Here is a 19,523-nt window from a genome sequence, read left to right on the forward strand (position 1 = left end):
AAGGACCTGGGATGCCAGATTTTTATTGTCAATGGTTATAGATATCGTCGCAGAATATAGGATTATTATTATTATTATTATTATTATTATTATTATTCATGCCTCTGAGGCTGGAAGTGGCTTATAGACACCAGACTAATAGCCATTGATAGACTTTCATGAACTTGTCTAAGCCCCTTTTAAAGCCATCCAAGCTAGTGGCCATCACAACATCCCATGGCAGAGATTTCTATAAATTAATTATGTGCTATGTAAAAAAGTGCAGTACTTCATTTTGTTGATCCAACATTTCCTGAGTTTCAGTTCCATGGGATGACCCCTGGTTCTAGTGTTGTGAGAAAGGAAACATTTCTCTGTCCACTTTCTCTACTCCATGCATAACTTTATACACTTCTATCATGTCTCCCAGTAGTTGCTTCTTTTCCAAACTAAAAAGCCCCAGATGTGGTAGCCTTCCCTCATAAGGAAGGTGTTCCAGGCCTCTGATAATCTTGGTTGCCCTCTTCTGTCTCTTTTGCAGTTCTAGAATGTCTTTCTTAAGGCATAGTAACCAGAACTGCACACAGCATTCCAAATTAGATGTCTATTTTTAAATTCTTATTATGTAGATTGTTTTATATTGTTTTGTTTGTTATATTATATTGTTTTAAATGTTTTATAAACTGCCTTGAGATAGTTTTAATGAAAGGTGGTATAATAATTTAAATAAATAAATAAATGTGCCTGCATAACAGTTGTTAGGGTTTTGGACAAGGACCACGATGTCTCGTCTTCAAATCCCCAGTCAATCATAAAACTCACCGGGTGACTCTGGGCTAGTCATGTATCTCTCAACCTAACCTACCTCACGGTTGTTGTGAGGATAAAAATAACCATGTATTCCAGTCTGAGCTCCTTGGAGGAAGAGCAGGATATAAGTGTAAAAACAAACAAACAAACAAATAAAATATAATACTAGCATTTTTATTTTAAACCCATTTCCTAATGATCCATGGCATAGAATTTGCCTTTTTCACACTGTCAACACTTTCTTTTCTTTTTAATTAATTAGTTTATTTAAAGGAATATTAAAGAACAGCCAATAAACAACAACAAAGAAGAGAGAGAGAGAAAGAAAAACATATATGACATCTCACAATTATCTAATACATCAACGTGAATTCCACTTCCCCATCATATCTCCTCCTATCACAATGGCAGCTGAGTAACATATCTACACATCAATACAAACATCAAAATTAAAGATATAAAACGTATATAGTTTTGTTTACAAAGAAAATCTAAATCTTGGATGTGCCATTAAACACATCCAACAATAACACTTTCAACAAGCTTTACACCACAACTCCAAGAGCTTTCTCTTGGTCAGTCACTGACAGCTCAGACCCCATCAGTTATGTGAAGTTGGAGGTTGCCCCAATATTCATCATTTTACACTTGCTTACATTGAACCTCATTTGTCATTTTGTCGCTCACTCACCCAGTTTGGAGAGATCCTTTTGGAGCTCCTCAAAATCTGTGGTGTATTTCACTACTCTAAATAGTATAGTGTCACTTCACTGGCTACTTCATTTGGCTATTTCACTGGTCATTTCACTTCTAGATCACGTTTGAGTACTGGTCTTAGTGCAGATCCCTGAGGAACCCCAATTCTCTCCATTGTGAAAACTGTCATTTTATTCCTACCCTCTGTTTCCTGTCTTTCAACCAGTTACCAGTTCACAATTGAACCTGCCCCCTTATCCCATGACTGCTATTTTTTCACAAGAGCCTTTGGTGCAGAACTTTGTCAAACGTTTTTTGGAAGTCCAAGTATACTATGTCAACTGGAGCCACATGCCTGTTGTCACACTCAACGAACTCCTAATATTTCCCATTTATCTCTATGGGGAAAATATCTTATTTAAGTCAAAAAAACCTCCACTGAAAATCTGATACAATCCAACTATTCAACAATTTTAAAGGGTACATATTCCAATTCTGACCATTTTTATTTCAGATCAGATTGTGTCAGATCAGATCTGACATTTTTTTTTCCTGGTTCTCAGTCCTATAAGACAAACATAAGTAGAGATATAAGACAAAAGGAAGAAAAGCCTCTGCCAGTCTGTGTAGACAATACTGAGCTAGATGGACCAATGGTCTGACTTGGTATAAGGCCACTTTCTATCTTCCTAAGTAATACTTTACACAGCTCATAGTTAATCTGTGGAATTCACTGTCACAAGATGAAGTCTTTGCCCACTGTCTTAGTTGATTTAAAAGGAGCTTAGACAAGTTCATTGGCACATGTCTATTCATGACTTGATAGAAGTCTTGATTCCAACATACTACATCCAGTTTCAAAGGCTTCTGATTATCAGTTACAGGAGAGAGATAGGAGGCACAGTATATCTTCATCTCCTGTTTGTGTGATCCCCAGAAATACTGTGGGAAACCAGTTATGACTTGGCCTGAACCAGCAGGGCTCTTATATTTACATGCGATGGTCTTACTCCACTACCTGCAGAGCTTCCCTTCACTCGCAGCTTTGCCAGAGGTTCAAAATTCACAATCCCCAACAGCCCAATTAAATAAAGTGCTTCCCCTATCTGGTCCACATATACTTATTGTATTCACAGGACAGGTCCAAAATATGCATATCTGGAATCTGAAACTTCTGTACCTCCAACATAGAATAGATAAGCCATGACCAGCTCCTGTATTGCATATGAATGCTGGTGGAAAAAACTGATTTTTACTCCTTTTACTTTCCATGAATTGGAGAGTAAAACATTCGTGAAAACTGTTGTTTCACAGACAGCTTTCTTTGCTCCTGCTAAGCTCTGACTTGACTCAAACCTTGGATGTGGAATTCTTTCTTCACTAAAGTCATGAATTGGGTCTCAAATTTCTTTAGCATAAAACCTAGTCAATCATCTCCATGATTAATGATCATTTAAGTACAGTTCAAAGAGAAACTACTATTATGAGATTAACTGAATAATTCTACATGATCCACCAGATTCTAAGAAATTTTGTTATCAAGATGATTAAAAATGAAGGTTTTCATCTTGAGTACTCTTTAAACACACATACACACACAAACTTCTAAATAGCAATTTCTTGGTACTGCATGGTAGTGCTCTTATAGCTTTGCCTTTGTTCAATAATGAACAATAATTAGAAACAATTAACATTTGCCTGAAATCAGAAATGTTCTCTTATCTTCTTATGAAATTCAGCTTAACCATTTCATTCTTTTTGTGACCAGGGCACCTCACAATTTGATGAGTCCTGTGATAAAAATTAACTGTTTCTGAAAGTTGAAAAACTGTTTTGATAATGAAAGGAATGAGAATTTAATAAGAAAATAAGATGGGGTTTTAAATAAAAATCATCTGAGGGATCAGGCTGTAACTCATTGGTATAGCATCTGCTTAGCATGCAGAAGGACCCAGATCCAATCCCCTGACATCTCCACGTAGGGCTTAAAAGAATTCCTGCCTAAAACCCTAGAATAGACAATAATGAATCTGGTAGTAAACAGATGTAGGCTTGCAAAACTTGATAGCTGTCATGATCCAGGCAGATCAACCTGAGAAGAGCTCAGGGGAAGAGTCCAATGCTGAGGCACTCCTCAATTTCACACAACTTGCAGGAGAACCCCCCAGCTCTTCCCACCAGCGAAAGGCCCAACAATCCAACCAGGAGAAAAACATCCTGACTTAGGAGACCCCAAAGGGCCTGAAGAGATAATGGAGGCAAAACCTCAGAAACAAGAATTCCAGGGAGCTCCGCCTTAAGCTCCATTCAAGACATAGGGGGACCTATCTCTAACATCGGAGCCTCCCACTCTTGTCCTTGAATCTGACCCAGAAGAGGGGTCCAATCCACATGCCCATGAATGTCAGCAATGCTGTAAAACTGCCTGACAGACCTCTCAGCCTACCTTCTCTCAGAAAGAGCTCATCAGGAGTAAGGAGTCTCCTTGGAAGAAAGGGAACAACCAGTCCCAGTTGTTAAACTGATGAGCTAGCTTCCAGCACTAGGCTCTTGAGCCTTTATAATAGGGATGTGCACAAATCAATTTTTTTCTTTCGATTCGTACACAAATCAAATCACCCCAATTTGTTTTGGGTCCGAATCTGCCCCACCGAATCACTCCAGATTTGATTTGGACACAAATTTTCCAAATTAGAATTGATTTGGGGCAAAAAGGGGTTCCGGGGGGAAAGAGTGGGGTGGGTGGTAGTGCCCAATGGGTGGAAGCTACCATCCAAATTTCAAAGGAATTGGGCAGAGGAGTGATTTTTAAAGAATTTTTGAAGTTGGTGCGTCTTTAAGCTTTTCCCCATAGGGAATAATGGGGATTTCAGCAGCCTTATAGCTCCATGTGGGGGGCACCAGGGTGGCCTAGAGCGGTCTGTGGTGGGTAGTAGCACCCAATGGGTGAGAGTCCTACAGGAAAAAGAGTGGGGTGAGTGGTAATGCCCAAAGAGTGGAAGCTACCACCCAAATTACAAAGTTGGGCAAAGGAGTGATTTGTAAAGTTTCTGAAGTTTGTGTGTCTTTAAGCTTTTCCCCCCATAGGGAATAATGGGGATTTCAGCAGCCCCATAACTCTACTTGGGAGGGACCAGGGTTTGTCATTGAATCCAATCTCATTCCCTACCAGATAATCTACTCTCAGAACACGTCAGAAACAACAAAACCCAGGGCTCCATGGGCTTGTCGTTTTGGGGGTGGTTGGCCCCCTATGCACACTACACCACACCCCACTCTGGGCCACCCTGGTGAAATTGCTGAAATCACCCCTTTCACCAATTTCTTTGAAATCTGGATGGATGAAGGCACCCATTAGGGCACTACCATCTGATCCACTCTTCTGTTCCTGTGGCCCGAAACCCCTTTTCTGACCCAAAGACAAGCCAACTTTAAAAATTCTTTTTAAAAATCACCCCTTTGCCCAATTCCTTTGAAATCTGGGTGGTAGCTTCCTTGCACTCACTGGGCACTACCACCCACCACAACCCACTCTGGGCCATCCTGGTGCACCCCCACCCCCAGGGAGTTATAACTAAGGCTGCTGAAATCCCCATTATTCCCTATGGGAAAAAGCTTAAAAACGTGTGAACTTCAAAAATTCTTTTAAAATAACTTCTGCCTAATTTCTTTGATATTTGGGTGGAAGCTTCCACCCATTGGACACTACCACCCAACCCACTTTGGCCACAAAATGGAGGTCCGAATCTCCGAACTTTTCAGGTCCAAATCTGTGGTGATTTGTTTTGAACCTGAATCGGGACAATTGAGGACAGGGGTGATTTAATTTGTCTACAAATCACCCAAATCGGCCAGATTCAGGTATAAATCATTTTGTAACCAGATAGTTTCACACATCCCTACTTTATAGGCCTCACACAAGCAAGCTGCTCTTGCTGGAACAACAGCTCACTTTACTGCTTATTCTAGCTCCCTAAATGTCTCTCTGCCTTGCAGTCTGGAAGACAGGCAACCTTGTTACCTGAGCCTACCTAGACTTTAGGCCCCGGCCTGTTTTTGCTTAGTCCTGAACCTCTGCTCTTGGGAGGGGTTCAACCCCATCGAGAGGACTGCCTTCCCAGTTCCTGGAACCAAGCTTGACAATAGGAAACAGAAATGAGAATAACAATCCTACATTTTTAAAAAAATATTCAGGCCTTTTCTAGCATTTTCTAGAATGCTAGAAAACATGCCAACATTTTGTGTTATTTTTTTAAAATGTAGGTTATCAGTGCATATTATCATGGCTTGTAAACTGAAAAACTGAATATTCTGTTCAAATTAATATGAAAAATAAAATAATTAAGAATATTAATGTGTCTGGATGATAAAACTAGCTCAATCAATGAGGAAAAAAACTTACTTGACTGCTATATTAAGAATCAAATCATGTTTTTATGCAGGGAACTCTCAGCTAATTCATTTCTGCTCTGGTCAATCCCATAATGCCTCATGCAGACCAAATCTCCTCTGGCAGCCTTTACTGTTTACCTCACCGTTAGCTGCAACTAGAGATGGGTAAAATAAGTCTAAAAAGTATTTTAGATACAAAATACTTGGTAAATAACCAATAAAAATACAAAATAACTACTAACTTGGCAAAGAGGCACCTTTTAACGTGGTGATTATCTTTATTTAGCAGGGTGGGGAGTAACTGGCCCTATCCACCCCCAGCACAGTACCTCCAGTGACTGTTGCTGGTCTCTATCTTATGTTTCTTTTCAGATTGTGAGCCCTTTGGGGACAGGGATCCATCTTATTTATTTGTTATTTCTCTGTGTAAACCGCCCTGAGCCATTTTTGGAAGGGTGGTATAGAAATCGGATAAATAAATAATAAATAAATAGATAAATGAAATAGTATTTTAAAATACATCTTAAAATACAAAAAACAATGCCTAAAAAATGGAAACAATTTTGAGATGTCTGTTACTTATTCAAACTTGTTACCATTTCCTTTAAGCAATACATGTTTTTCAAAGATTAAATCACTCAAGTTGTGCCTTCTGGGGCTCTGAATAATCACAGCAAAGGAAAATAACTGTTCTACAGGACCACTTGATGTTAGACTTGTATTATATCTTTTAAAAAAAATAGCCATAAGACAATGGGATACACAACCAACATATTAATATACTTGGTTTTGTCCTGCAAAAACTGAAGTATTTCCAGCTTTTAAAAAACTCAACCAGATCAATAATTCCAAAACAACATAATACCCTGATTCTTTTTGCTATTTTATGTGTTTCTCCATGCCTATCACCCCCCCATGGGCATCTGCAGGCTTTTTTTGGGGGGGGGGATATACACAAAATATGTCAACAGAAATCAAAACACAACAAGATCCATTAATTCTGTTTAGAGTAGACTCATTGAAATAATTGAAAGTTAGTCATGACAAAGGCTGCAATCCTATAGCTGTGAGTCTTGACATAGTCAAATGACCAGTAAATTGTATTTATGGTGAAGCAATCATATGGTCAAATCATATAGGGAGGGGAACAATTCCTTTTGCCCCAATTAATCCACTCTTCCCTTTCCTCTCTCTCTATGCTATTCTTCAAGAACTAAGAACAATTTGGGAGAGGGGTATTTTACAGTAGTGACTCAGAAGGATTCCCCTAAAATCAAGATGTTACTCAGTAAGAAAACTAAAGAACACTTCTAGTTTATATACAAATACTTATATATCCTCCTACAAATAAAAAAATAAGATTCTAACTGTCCCATAAGTCAATGTGATTAGGTTGTTGGATAAGGACTGGGAGATCCAGGTTGAAGCCCTCACTCAGTCAGATCACTGGGTGTTCTTCGCCACTCAATATTTCTCAGCCTAACCTACCTCAAAGGATTATTGTGAGGATAAAATGGGGGAAAACAAACTTGGGTTAAATGGCACTCTTACCCTTGGGCTTCAGGCCAAAGTCCAGGGCCTCACCTCTTCGGGACCCCAAAGACCTCCTTAGACTGTCCCGGGTGGTGTGGTCACTGCTAGCCTGCACTGTACCAGGCAGCTGAGTGTGATTATGACCTGTGCTGGGGGCTTTAGAGACAGAAGGGGGGAGTGGGGAAAGAAATATGTGGGATGGGAATATGTTGAGTTGCATGTTGAAATGTTTCTGCTACTGCATATGTGCCTAAATATATCCCAAGTGTTAAAAATACTGTGTTTGTCATGGTGTGTGTGTGTGTGTGTAGGGGGATGATGCATAACTTGGAGTAGGAGATGGGCCTCAATTGTGGGGAGGGGGGGTTCCAAAGGCCTTTGGTCCAGGCTCTAAAATTACCTAAGTGCACCTCTGCTTGCAATACTGTACATAATGACATAAAAACAGCTGTCCTGGATCAGGCCCATGGTCCATCTAGTCCAGCACCCTGTTTCACACAATGGCCCATCAGATGCCTCTGGGGATACCACAGGCAAGAGGTGAAGGCAAGCCCTCTCTCCTGCTGTTGCTCATCTGTATTGAGAGGCATCGTTCCTTTGAGGCTGGAGGTGTTCCACAGCCACCAGACTAGTAGCCATTGATAGACCTGTCCTCCATTAATCTAAGTCCCTTTTAAAGCAATCCAAGCTGGTGGCCATCACCACATCCCATGCAAACAATTCCATAGATTAATTATGTGTTATGTGAAAAAGTACTTCTCTTGTCAGTCCTAAATTTCCCGACCTTCAGTTCCATGAGGTGACCCCTGGTTCTAGTGTTGTGAGAGAGGGAGAAAACTTTCTCTCTGACAACCTTCTCCACTCCATGCATAATTGTATACACTTTGATCATATCTCCCCTTAGTTCCAAGGTAAAGAGCCCCAAATACTGTAGCCTAGCCTCATAAGGAAGGTGCTCCAGGCCTCTGATCAATTTTGGATGGCCTCTTCTGTACCTTTTCCAGTTCTACAATATCCTTCTTAAGATATGGTGACCAAAGCTGTATACAATACTCCAGATGTGCCTGCACCATAGTTTTGTATAAAGGCATTATAACATTAGCATTTTCCCCCAGTCCCCTTCATAATGATTTCTAGCATGGATTTCTAGTACCTTCTTCACAGCTGCCACACACTGAGTCAACACTTTCAATGACCTGTCCACCACAACCCTAAGATCTCTCTTCTGGTCAGTCACCGACAACTCAGATGTTATCAGTGTATATGTGAAGTTGGTGTTTTTTGCCCCAATGTGCATCACTTTACACTTGCTTACAATGAACCACATTTGCCATTTTGTCGCCCACTTCCCCAGTGTGGGGAGATCTTTTTGGGGTTCCTCACAATCCATTGTGGATTTCACTACTTTAAGTAGTTTAATGTCATCTACTCTCTGTTTCCTGTCCTTCAACCAGTTACCAATCCACACATAAACCTGTCTCCTTATTCCATGACTGCTAAGTTCACTCAAGAGCCTTTGGTGGGAAACTTTATCAAAAGCTTTTTGGAAGTTCAAGTATACTATGGCAACTGGATCACCTTTATCCACATGCCTGTTATCACTCTGAAAGAACTCCAAAAGGTTAGTGGGGCAAGATGTTCCCTTGCAGAAGCCATGCTGGTTCTCCTTCAACAAGGCCTTTTCTTCTATATGCTTAATAATTTTGTCCTTAAGTATGCTTTCTGGTACCAAAGTTAAGCTGACTGGCCTGTAATTTCCCAGATCCCCCCTGGATCCCTTTTTGAAAATCGGAGTCACACTGGCTAGTTTCCAGTCCTCTGGTACAGAGCCTGATTGTAGGGACTAGTTATATATGCTTGCTAGGAGATCTGCAATTTCACATTTGAGTTCCTTCAGAACTCTTGGGTTGATGCCATCTGGCCCTGGCAATTTGTTAATTTTTAGTTTTTCAAGACAGTTCAGAACATCTTCCCTTGTCACCTCAAATTGGCTCTGTTCTTCAGCCACTGAACCTGAAAAGCTCAATTCTGGAGAGGGTATGTGGTCAGTATTCTCTGCCATGAAGACAGATGCAAAGAACTCATTCAGCTTCTCTGAATTCTCCTTATCCTCCTTAACAATCCCTTTCATACTTACATCATCTAAGGATCCAACCACCTCCCTGGCAGGTTTTCTACTTCTGATATATTTAAAGAAGTTTTTGTTATTCCCCTTGACACTTCTAGCTATATGCTCCTCAAACTCTTTTTTTGCATCCCTTATTATCTCCTTGCATTTCTTTTGCCAGAGTTTATGTTCCTTCCTGTTCTCTTCATTCGGGCAAGACTTCCATGTTTTAAAGAAAGTCATCTTCACTTTTATAGTTTCCCTGACGCTACTTGATAGCCATGCTGGTGTCCTCCTGGACTTGGTCATACCTTTCCTCCTTCTTGGTATATATTCCAACTGTGCTTCTAGTACTGTGGTTTTAAATAAGTTCGAAGTTGTTTTGACCCTCCTGAATTTCCCTTTCAACTTCCTTCTCACCAGTCCCCTCATTTTTGAGAAGTTTCCTCTTATGAAGTCCAATGCATCTGAGTTGGACTTCCTTGACAATTCTCCACTTGCATATATGCTGAATTGGATCACACTATGGTCACTGCTACCCAATGGTTCTACAACTCTGACATCTCGCACCAGACATGGGCACCACTCCAGATTAAATCCAAAGTTGCCATCTCTCTGGTTGGTTCCGCGACTAACTTTTCTAAGGCACAGTCATTTAGCACATCTAGAAATTTGGCCTCTCTGTCATTACCTGAATGTGAATTTACCCAGTCTATGTGTGGGTAGTTGAAGTCACCCATTATTACTGCCCTGTCTCTCTTTGAGGCCTCTCTTATTTGTTTCTCCAACTCCAGGTCACTCTCAGCACTTTCATCTGGAGGGCAATAGCATGTCCCTAGTAAGACATTTCCTTTCACTCCTCGTAATGTTACCCATAATGATTCTGTGGAGGAATCCAGTCCATCTAGGTTTTCTAGCTCATTGGAATCTATTCCTTCTTTGATATACAGCACCACTCTTCCCCCAACCCTCCCCTCCCTGTCCCTTCTATAGAGTTTATATCCAGGAATAATCATGTCCCACTGGTTCTCACTGTTCCACCAGTTTCTGTTACACCCACTATATCCATATTTTCATTAGTAACCAAGTACTCCAGCTCATCCATCTTGGCTCAGAGGCTTCTGGCATTGGTACACCTATGTGCTGGGTCCCTCACCTAGTGTTGGCATGTGCTATCCCCCTTACCATCATTTGACCTATTTGGCAAGCTGTCCTGTGTTTCCTTATGCTCAATTCCTGGCTCTACTCTGTCCCCTTCTGGTTTATCTGAAACATGTTCACCCGCACACCTTATGGAATTTTGCTGGCCAAAGCAGATACCACCCAGTTCCTGCCAGCAAGCCGTCAGGCGTTATTTAAAAGCTGCTCTGCGTCATTCTTGATTTTAAGCACCTGCAGTCTGGTTCCATCTTGGTTCAAGTAAAGCCTGTCCCTTTTATACAGGCTTCACTTTCTCCAAAGTGTATCTCAGTGCCTAATGAATCAAAACCCCTCCTCCCAGAACCACCATGCATTGAGACACCTCAGCTCTGCCTGTCTTGCTGTCCCTGCACATGGAACAGGTTCCACTTCAGAAAATGCTACCCTGGGGGACCTGCTACCTAGCAGTCTAAATTTGGCTTCCAGGACCTCCTGACTGCATTTCCCAACATTGTTGTTGTTGGTTGTTGTTGTTGTTATTTTACATTTATATCCCGCTCTTCCTCCAAGGAGCCCAGAGCGGGGTACTACATACTTGAGTTTCTCTTTCACAACAACCCTGTGAAGTAGGTTAGGCTTAGAGAGAAGTTACTGGCCCAGAGTCACCCAGCTAGTTTCATGGCTGAATGGGGATTTGAATTCGGGTCTCCCTGGTCCTAGTCCAGCATTCTAACCACTACACCACGCTGGCTGGTGGTGCACATTGGTGCCAACGTGCACCATAACAACTGACTCCTCCCCACCACTGCCTGACAGCCTTTCTAGATGCAGTGTGATGTCAATGACCTTCGCACTAGGCAGGCAAGTAACTGTGCAGTCTACATGTGGGTCACAGACCCATCTCCCTAATGATAGAATCACCCACTATTAAAAGGCCTCCACCCCCTGGGAGGAGTATCCTATATGCAAGAGGATATGGACACATGACCCAGGGAAGGGCTCCCTGCTAAGGGAGTGTTTCTCTCTTCCTCAGACTGATGTCCTCCTTTCCTGGGACCCTCATTCTCCATGACAGCAGAAGCATAATCAGCCTGAGAGTGGGAAGCCTCTACCACATACCTGATGGTCTCATCCACACACCTCTCTGCCTCCCTGAGCTTCTCCAGGTCAGCCATCATGGCTTCAAGGGAATGAATTTGTTCCTTGAGAACCAAGAGCTCTTTCCACCGAGCACACACCCATGACTTCTGAGCCTCAGGCAGATAGTCATACATGCGGTACTCTGTACAATTCACTGGGAAGCAGCCCCTCCCCTGCTGGCATTCTATCTTCATAGTTTTGTTGGCTATTTAGAGTATATGGGGTACAGTTGTCAGCTAATTAGTGGTTTTTAGTTTTGTCCTCCTAAGAAAGTACAAAGGTTGGGTAGTTCTCACCTTATTCTTGCATTGGGTGTCTCTCCTGTGATGAAAGGGCACTACTTGTGTGCCTCCCCACAGAGTTTCCCACTAAACTCCTTCATTACCTGTTAGCAAAGCTCCTGGGAGCAAGGCTCCTCTAGTCTGAGGCTTGTATTCAACACCAGCAGTCAAACTGACTCAGCTAAGGACTGTGAGCCCTCCCATAAGCTGGGCCCCTCACCTGGAATGAATCCCCCACTCAGGCTTCTCCTCTGTCAAAGACACAAACACTTCCAACCAGCCAAAAATCAAACCCTAGAAGAATTCCAGCCCTAACAAACTTAGCTTCTTCTTCTCCTCTTGTTTTCTTGGTGATTTATTTATTTATTATATTTCCTTACTGTGTTCCCTTGCTTGATATCTTCTTTAGGAGAGAAATACAAGCTTGTTGCTGCCTCTCTCTTCAAGATCAGAAACAACTCCCATGGTCCCCCTGCCACTCTCTCTCCTCTCCATGTGACCAACTTTACAGGCTGTTGTGAGGGAAAAGATGGCTTTTAAAAGTTTAGAAGCTTTTAATCCAGTCTAAGCAAGCATAGCTGTATTAAATTGCATTAAATACAATTTCCTGTATTGTTCTGTGTGTCCCACAGTGATACTGAGGCTGTTCTCATGACCAGCCTAACCCAGGCTAGGGCAGACCAGCCTGGGTTAGGCTGGTCGTGTGAAGCATCGGGATCCTCTCAAATCTCAGCACTCCTGTGCAGCCTTACTCCTTTACTAAACTTGCTGTTAGTTGAGGTTAAGAGTGCGAACACACCCTTAACCCAGCTACTGAGTATTTTGTGTTTCCTTGGGCTGAGACACAGAGATGGGTGGATCCCTCAGTGCAGGTCAGGATTCTAGTTGCAGCATTGCAGCTAGAGGAACATAGAAACTTTAAAGCAAGTGAGCTGTGAGGTAGGGAGTTCTTTTACATCCAAAATCTGGTGGGAGCTGCTCCCTCTTGCCCCCCGCCTGTATGGACTCCTATGCCACCCTCACCCCTCATTTCCCATTATACTCACAGGGACAGTCTCTCTCTCTTTTCCCTTTCATTTTCAAACTTGGCTGGCTGACCAGTCAGCAGCAGAGTAAAAGTGTTCAAACTTTTGGCAGCAGAGAGGAAGGAACAGAGCACACACACAAGGATACTTGGAAGCCAATGGGCTGCCTGCTTGCAATAAAAAGGCAGCCCCTGAAGCAAGGCACCATAGCAATGATTGGCTGAGATGTATTTTGGTTTGGCAATGTATATTAAAAATACAAAATACCCGAACAAATGTATTTTAGATACAAAATACAAAAGTATTGAAAATATGTATTTTAAATATTTGTATTTTGGATACTCCCCATATCTAGTTGTAATTCATATTTAATAATTATGTATATCTATCTTAAAATGCCCTTATAAAATCAATAGTGGTAGGGTTTCCAGCTCCAAAAAGGATGCATATAGTTTTAAATCCCCAAATGGATAAAATATTTTGTAACTAGATTTGCTTTGAAGTCCCAGCACATTAATAAATTTGTGTCTTGCTTTATACACCAATAAATCTCCTTATCATTAAGTTATTTTTGTTAATATTACCTAATTATGGAAATTTTGTCAGAAAACACAGTCATTCTCTTTCATTCTAATAAACCAAAAGGCTTTTCACATACTTAAAAAAAATAGTACTTAGTACTGCACAAGTTGTCAAAGCATTTATTTTTGTATTCTCCTGAAAGCTCTTTCAAGAAGCAGTTTGGAGGAAAAGTCCTAATACCTATATGATTGCCATTATACAGTAATGTAAATCTGGAATGGATTCAATTGTCTATTTTAATGAATTCTACATATCATTTCCAAAGTTAATTGTTCATTCAAATGTTTGGTACTGTTTAAATACATCTGCCAGTTTGGGAATGTTACCCTTCCTTCACCTCTACACAATTAACTTATTCAGGAAACTCTGAAAAGTTGCATGGGTATAATTCATATGAACAAAAAATCATGAAGAACCAATTGAACAAAGCTGACCAGTACACTTGAGCAATATTTTAGTTTACAGACATATCCTACCAATAAGAGCTACAGGAGGGGTATTATATAAAACTTGAACACATGAAGCATTTTGCCTATTATTTAGCCCTGAGGCATATTTTGTTGTTATATATTTGGTATATTATTTGGATTTAAGGTACATTTTGTTCTGATTATACTTATTTCCACAAATGGGGGGGGGGAACTAAGTTACAATTCTAAAGGTTTTGTGTGAAGCTATGAGAGAGAAATTTTTAACCAAACTAAGTCCAATATGTGAACAGAGCTGCCAATTGTATATAAAAAGGTTATAGGGCGCTGGGCCCTGGATAGCAGTAGATAACTCGATCAATTTTAGAGGAGCAGTTGTGGTTCATGTTGTGCATGTGTACATAGAACATACATGCACACACATACACTACACACAAAATATGTATGTAGACAGAAATGGAAAACATTGAAAAGCAGATGAGTATGAACAGAGGCGTATCTAGGTAAAATAGTGCCTAGGGCAAGCACTGAAATTGCGCCCCCTGTCCAAACATCTGACACCCATCTTTCAGATAACTTTACCATAATATCAACTCAAAAATACAAGTCAAGCTCGTTAATCTTTTAATATTTCAAAAACTAGCAGTGGACGTAGCCAGACCAAAAAATGCTGGGAAACTACATTTCAGTATGCTGGGGCTCATGAAATACCCAAATACTATGTGGAGGTGTACTTGGAAAACTAAACAGAAGTGCCAGTCTAATTCTCTACTATGCATTGTAGCATCACTATTACATAAGTTTTAAAAATAAATGGAGAATTTAGCTTTTCCCAGATAATAAAAAATTATCTGAAAATAATTAAAGGATATGGAGAGTAAACTGTGTCACTGCTTGGAATATATTCTAGTATTTCAGATAGACAGTTAAAATGAGAGAAGAGGGCAAGAAACTCCCAGTGGGCCTTAATACTAAGGATTTCACATTGATTCAAAGACAAACTCACCATTAATAGCCATATTATTAAGACATCACATTTAACTCACTTATGACAAGAAGCAAAGTAAGAGCAAATGAATACAATCCTAGCTCATAAGCTTCAGCTCAATATTCACAAGCCCTGATTCTCTGTACTTAGTGCCAAACTAAATATGTGTACGGTGACTTATATCATATGTGTATATATCCTGTAGACCTTTCAAGTGGCTTCCTAAAGGCCATGTGTGTGGGGGGGGGTCCTGCAAAGGTTCCCCCTCCCCTCACTGGCATCTAGGGCCTCGCATGTGCGGTGGCTGTTTTTTAAAAAAAATATATATATATATATATATATAAAAAATGGCTGCTGATAACAAAATGGCCACCGCGCATGTTCAAATGGCCTCTGAGAAGCCTGGCATGGCCTAGGGCCTCACAGAGGCCATTTGAGCATGCACGGTGGCCATTTTGTTTTCTGCAGCCATTTTTAAAAAATGGTGCCCCCTTCAAGCAGCGCCCGGGGCATGTGGCCTGCCTGCCCCACCCTAGATACGCCCCTGAGTATGAATGTGGCCATTATGCTTGAGCAATTCAATTTGGCTGCTGTATTGTGTCTGACTGTATCCTGGGATTACCCAGAGTAGCAGATAGGCTGCAGCAAGGAGACTGGCTTGGTTGATAAGGCTATGATGCTCACAAATATTCCCAAAACTGTGGTGGTAATGAGCAGCCAACAAGCAAATGCCATCTCCTTATTCTTTTGCTTGCCCACTCCGCAAATGGCAACAACCTGGGTAGATGTGGCATAGATATGGCAGTGGAAATCTGCATCCTACAGTAAGTACAAGTTATCGGGAGTAGCCACAAGTTAGAGTTGCAACACTTTGAGACTGTAACAGAGAGGAATTTAAGTCTCAGTACAATTCAATCACCTCCCAACCAGACATTTTCTTCCATAGAGCTCTTGCCTTCATGAGATGCCCAGATGATAGATAGATAGATAGATAGATAGATAGATAGATAGATAGATAGATAGATTCAAGAACTTCAGATTAAGGTTGCCATTTGAATTTACATGCATCCAAGTTTGGCTTCCTTACCTCTAGAAACTCTGTTGCACACATACATGGGTTTGAGGTTATGTGACTTTCAGTTCCTTTAGTAAAATATCTCCACAAAGCTTTTCCTGAGATCTCTCAACACTAATCTCCTTACAGCTGATCAGAATGCCACCTTTAGCCATTTGAGCAGGTTAGCCAATAAGATCATAACTTAACTAAGCTCCTTAGCTGAACAGTTGTGCTACCCATGCCATCCTGTTCAAACAATCACAATAATTTCCAGTCAAAGTAGTGCTGAACATCACAAACTCCTCGTTCATCTTCCCATTAGGCACCAATCACATAAATAGCAAGATTATCAAAATGTGCACATCACCTCATCCATTGTCCTATGACAGGAAAGCTCCCCTCCAACATCTATAAACTGCTATAGTACATTTAGACATCTATATCCAATGTACTTGGACCAATACATTTATACTCTAGTATATGAGAAAGACAGACAAACAGACAGAAAGTCATTCCACAAGGATAAGCAACATCTAGACATACAATAGATAAGCAATGTCTACACATATTGCTTCTGCAGGTTCATATGCAGTGGAGCTGTCTCAGTTTGTGAGGAGTTTGATTCAGTCTCCTTCCATTTCAAACAAGAGACTTGTTCAGCTGTGATGTTTTTAGTGGATTATTTGCAGACAAAATCTCTTGTATTTGGGCTGACTTGGACTCCACTGTTTCTGCAGAATCTATTAAGGAGGTGTCCAGCAATCCCTCTTGCAGTATTAGATTGGATCAGTTTCATTCTGTGATATCTGAGGATGTGGACAAGCTGCTTGGGGCGGTGTGGCCTACCACTTGTTCTCTAGATCCTTGCCCAACTTGTCTAATTCTATCTAGCAGGGAAATTGCTGGAGGTGGCCTAGTTGACATCATTATTGCATTGCTGAGGGAGAGTAGGATGCCTCCTTGTTTGAAGGACGCAATGACTTCTTAAGAAGCCTTCCCTAGATCCCTCAGTGTTGGATAGTTATAGGCCGGTCTCCAATTTCCCATGGTTGGGCAAGGTGACAGAGAGTGGTGGCTAAACAGCTCCAGGCAGTTTTGGAGGAAACCGATTATTGAGATCCATTTCAAACTGGCTTTAAAGCAGGCTATGGGGGTGAGTCTGGCTTGGTCAGCCTGATGGATGACCTTTACCAGGGAATTGACAGAGGGAGTGTGACTCTGTTGGTTGTTTTGGATCTCTCGACGGTGTTTGATACCATCAATCATGGTATCCTTCTGGATCACCTGGGGGAGTTGGGGATAGGAGGCACTGCTTTGCAGTGCTTCCGCTCCAACTGTATCTTTCAGGCAGATTCCAGATGATGGAGCTTGGTGACGGTTGCTCTTTAAAACTTGAGCTATTATATGGAGTCCTTCAAGGCTCCTTTCTGTCACCAATACTTTTTAATGTCTACATGAAACCACTAGGTGAGGTCATCAGGAGAATTCATATAGGGTGATATAAGTATGTTGATGACACCCAAATCTATTTCTCCTTATCAACATCATCATTATCAGAAAATGGAATCCACTCCCTAAACGCTTGCCTACAGGCAGTAAGGGGTTGGATAAGGGATAACAAACTGAAGCTGAATCCAAGCAAGACAGAGGTCCTGATTGTGGGGAATCAGAATTTCAGAGATGATTTAGGTCTTCCTGTGCTGGATGGGACACTTTCCCAGAAGGAACATGTACATAGCTTGGGAGTGCGATTGGATCCAGGCCTCACCCTGGTATCTCAGGTGGAGGCTATGGCCAGGAGCACTCTCCATCAACTTCGGCTGATTTGACAGCTGCATCCATTCCTTGAAGAGAACTATCTCAAAACAGAGGTGCATCAGCTGGTAACCTCCAGGCTTGACTACTGCAATGCACACTACGTGGGGCTGCCTTTGTACATAGTTTGGAAATGTCAGTTAGTTCAAAATGTGGCAGCCAAACTGGTCTTGTGGAAGCAAGCATGACTTGTCCTCCTAGCTAAGCAGGGTCTGCCCTGGTTACATGTGAATGGGAGATGATGTGTGAGCACTGTAAGATATTCCCCTCAGGGGATAGAGCCACCGCTCTGGGAAGAGCAGAAGGTTTCAAATATCCTCTCTGGCTTCTCCAAGATAAGGCTGAGAGAGATTACTGCCTGCAACCTTGGATAAGCCGCTGCCAGTCTGTGTAGACAATACTGAGCTAGATAGACCAATATTCTGACTCAGTATATGGCAGCTTCCTATGTTCCTATGTCTCTGGGGTAACCCAGAGAGACCATAATTTGCTTCTTTTAAAACAGTTTCACTGGCTGGTGATATGTTTATGGGCAAAATACAAGGTGCTGGTTATTACCTTTAAAGCCCTGAATGGCTTGGGTCCAGGCTACCTTAGAGAGCACATTCTTCTGTATGATTCCCATCGCATGTTGAAGTCATCTGGAGAGGTCTGCCTTCAGTTACCACTGGTACGTCTGGTGGCGATTTGGAACTGGGCCTTCTCTGTAGCTGCTCCTGGCCTATGGAATACGCTCCTGGCAGATATCTGCAGTTTAGGCTCACTTTTGGCCTTTAAGAGAGCCCTAAATGCTTACTTGTTTGGCCAGGCCTGCCAAGGTTTTAAAATTGGTTTTAGTATTTTAATTGGTTTTAAATGGTTTTGAATTGTTTTAATTAAATTTAAATTTAATTGTTTTGTATTAAATGTTGTTTATTTTTATGTCTTTGTATACTTGTTGTGCACCACCCAGAGCCTTTGGATGGGGCAGTCAATAAATGTAATAAATAAATTAATGAACAAACAAACAAATTAAATAAACTCTTTCACACTTGTGCATGAAATAGTGGAAGGAATTCAAAAGAACATTTGGTAAAGAGCCTGAAAGAGTTTCAAGTAAAAATAGAGAAGTCGGAGATTTTCAGGAAAGACAATCATAATGGGAAGAGACTTGTTAAACTAAGGAATTTTTTTAAAGGTTCCTTATAAAAACCCATTAATGCCAAAAGGCTGAAGAAACAGATTTGCAGAGATCTAGTTGAATGCAGAAATTAACATGCTTTCCTTCCAGTACAACTTAGCCATTATTCTTAAGGCAAACAAGTCTTGTCCAATATGGAGTTTAATTTTACTTTAAAACAACAAATGTGCAGGTCTAGTTTCGATTGGGACCATGGCATGGAGGTAGAGGGTGTAACTGTTTACGTCCATATTCTTTTCCCACCAAAAAGAACCACGTTGATTTTTCCCCCAACAAGAATCCCACTGAAGGGTATTCTTTTCCCTGGGTTGACCCCAGGAGTGACATTTGCTGCAAATGTACCTTCCTGATCCCACAGAAATGTTGGGGG

At 41.3% G+C, this 19,523-nt stretch overlaps 1 protein-coding gene and 1 long non-coding RNA gene across 8 annotated transcripts in view; both read right to left on the minus strand.

The window, feature by feature from the left end:
- Positions 1 to 13,246, minus strand: part of LOC128349665 (uncharacterized) — a 229,506-nt gene extending 216,260 nt beyond the window's left edge. The window contains exon 1 of the long non-coding RNA XR_008318908.1: positions 13,125 to 13,246. This is a non-coding gene — a long non-coding RNA (uncharacterized LOC128349665). The remainder of the gene's footprint in view (positions 1 to 13,124) is intronic.
- CADM2 (cell adhesion molecule 2) overlaps positions 1 to 19,523 on the minus strand; it is a 717,808-nt gene that overhangs the window by 612,351 nt on the left and 85,934 nt on the right. The window lies entirely within an intron of this gene.

The sequence above is a fragment of the Hemicordylus capensis genome, chromosome 3 (assembly GCF_027244095.1).
Source record: "Hemicordylus capensis ecotype Gifberg chromosome 3, rHemCap1.1.pri, whole genome shotgun sequence".
NCBI lineage: Eukaryota > Metazoa > Chordata > Lepidosauria > Squamata > Cordylidae > Hemicordylus > Hemicordylus capensis.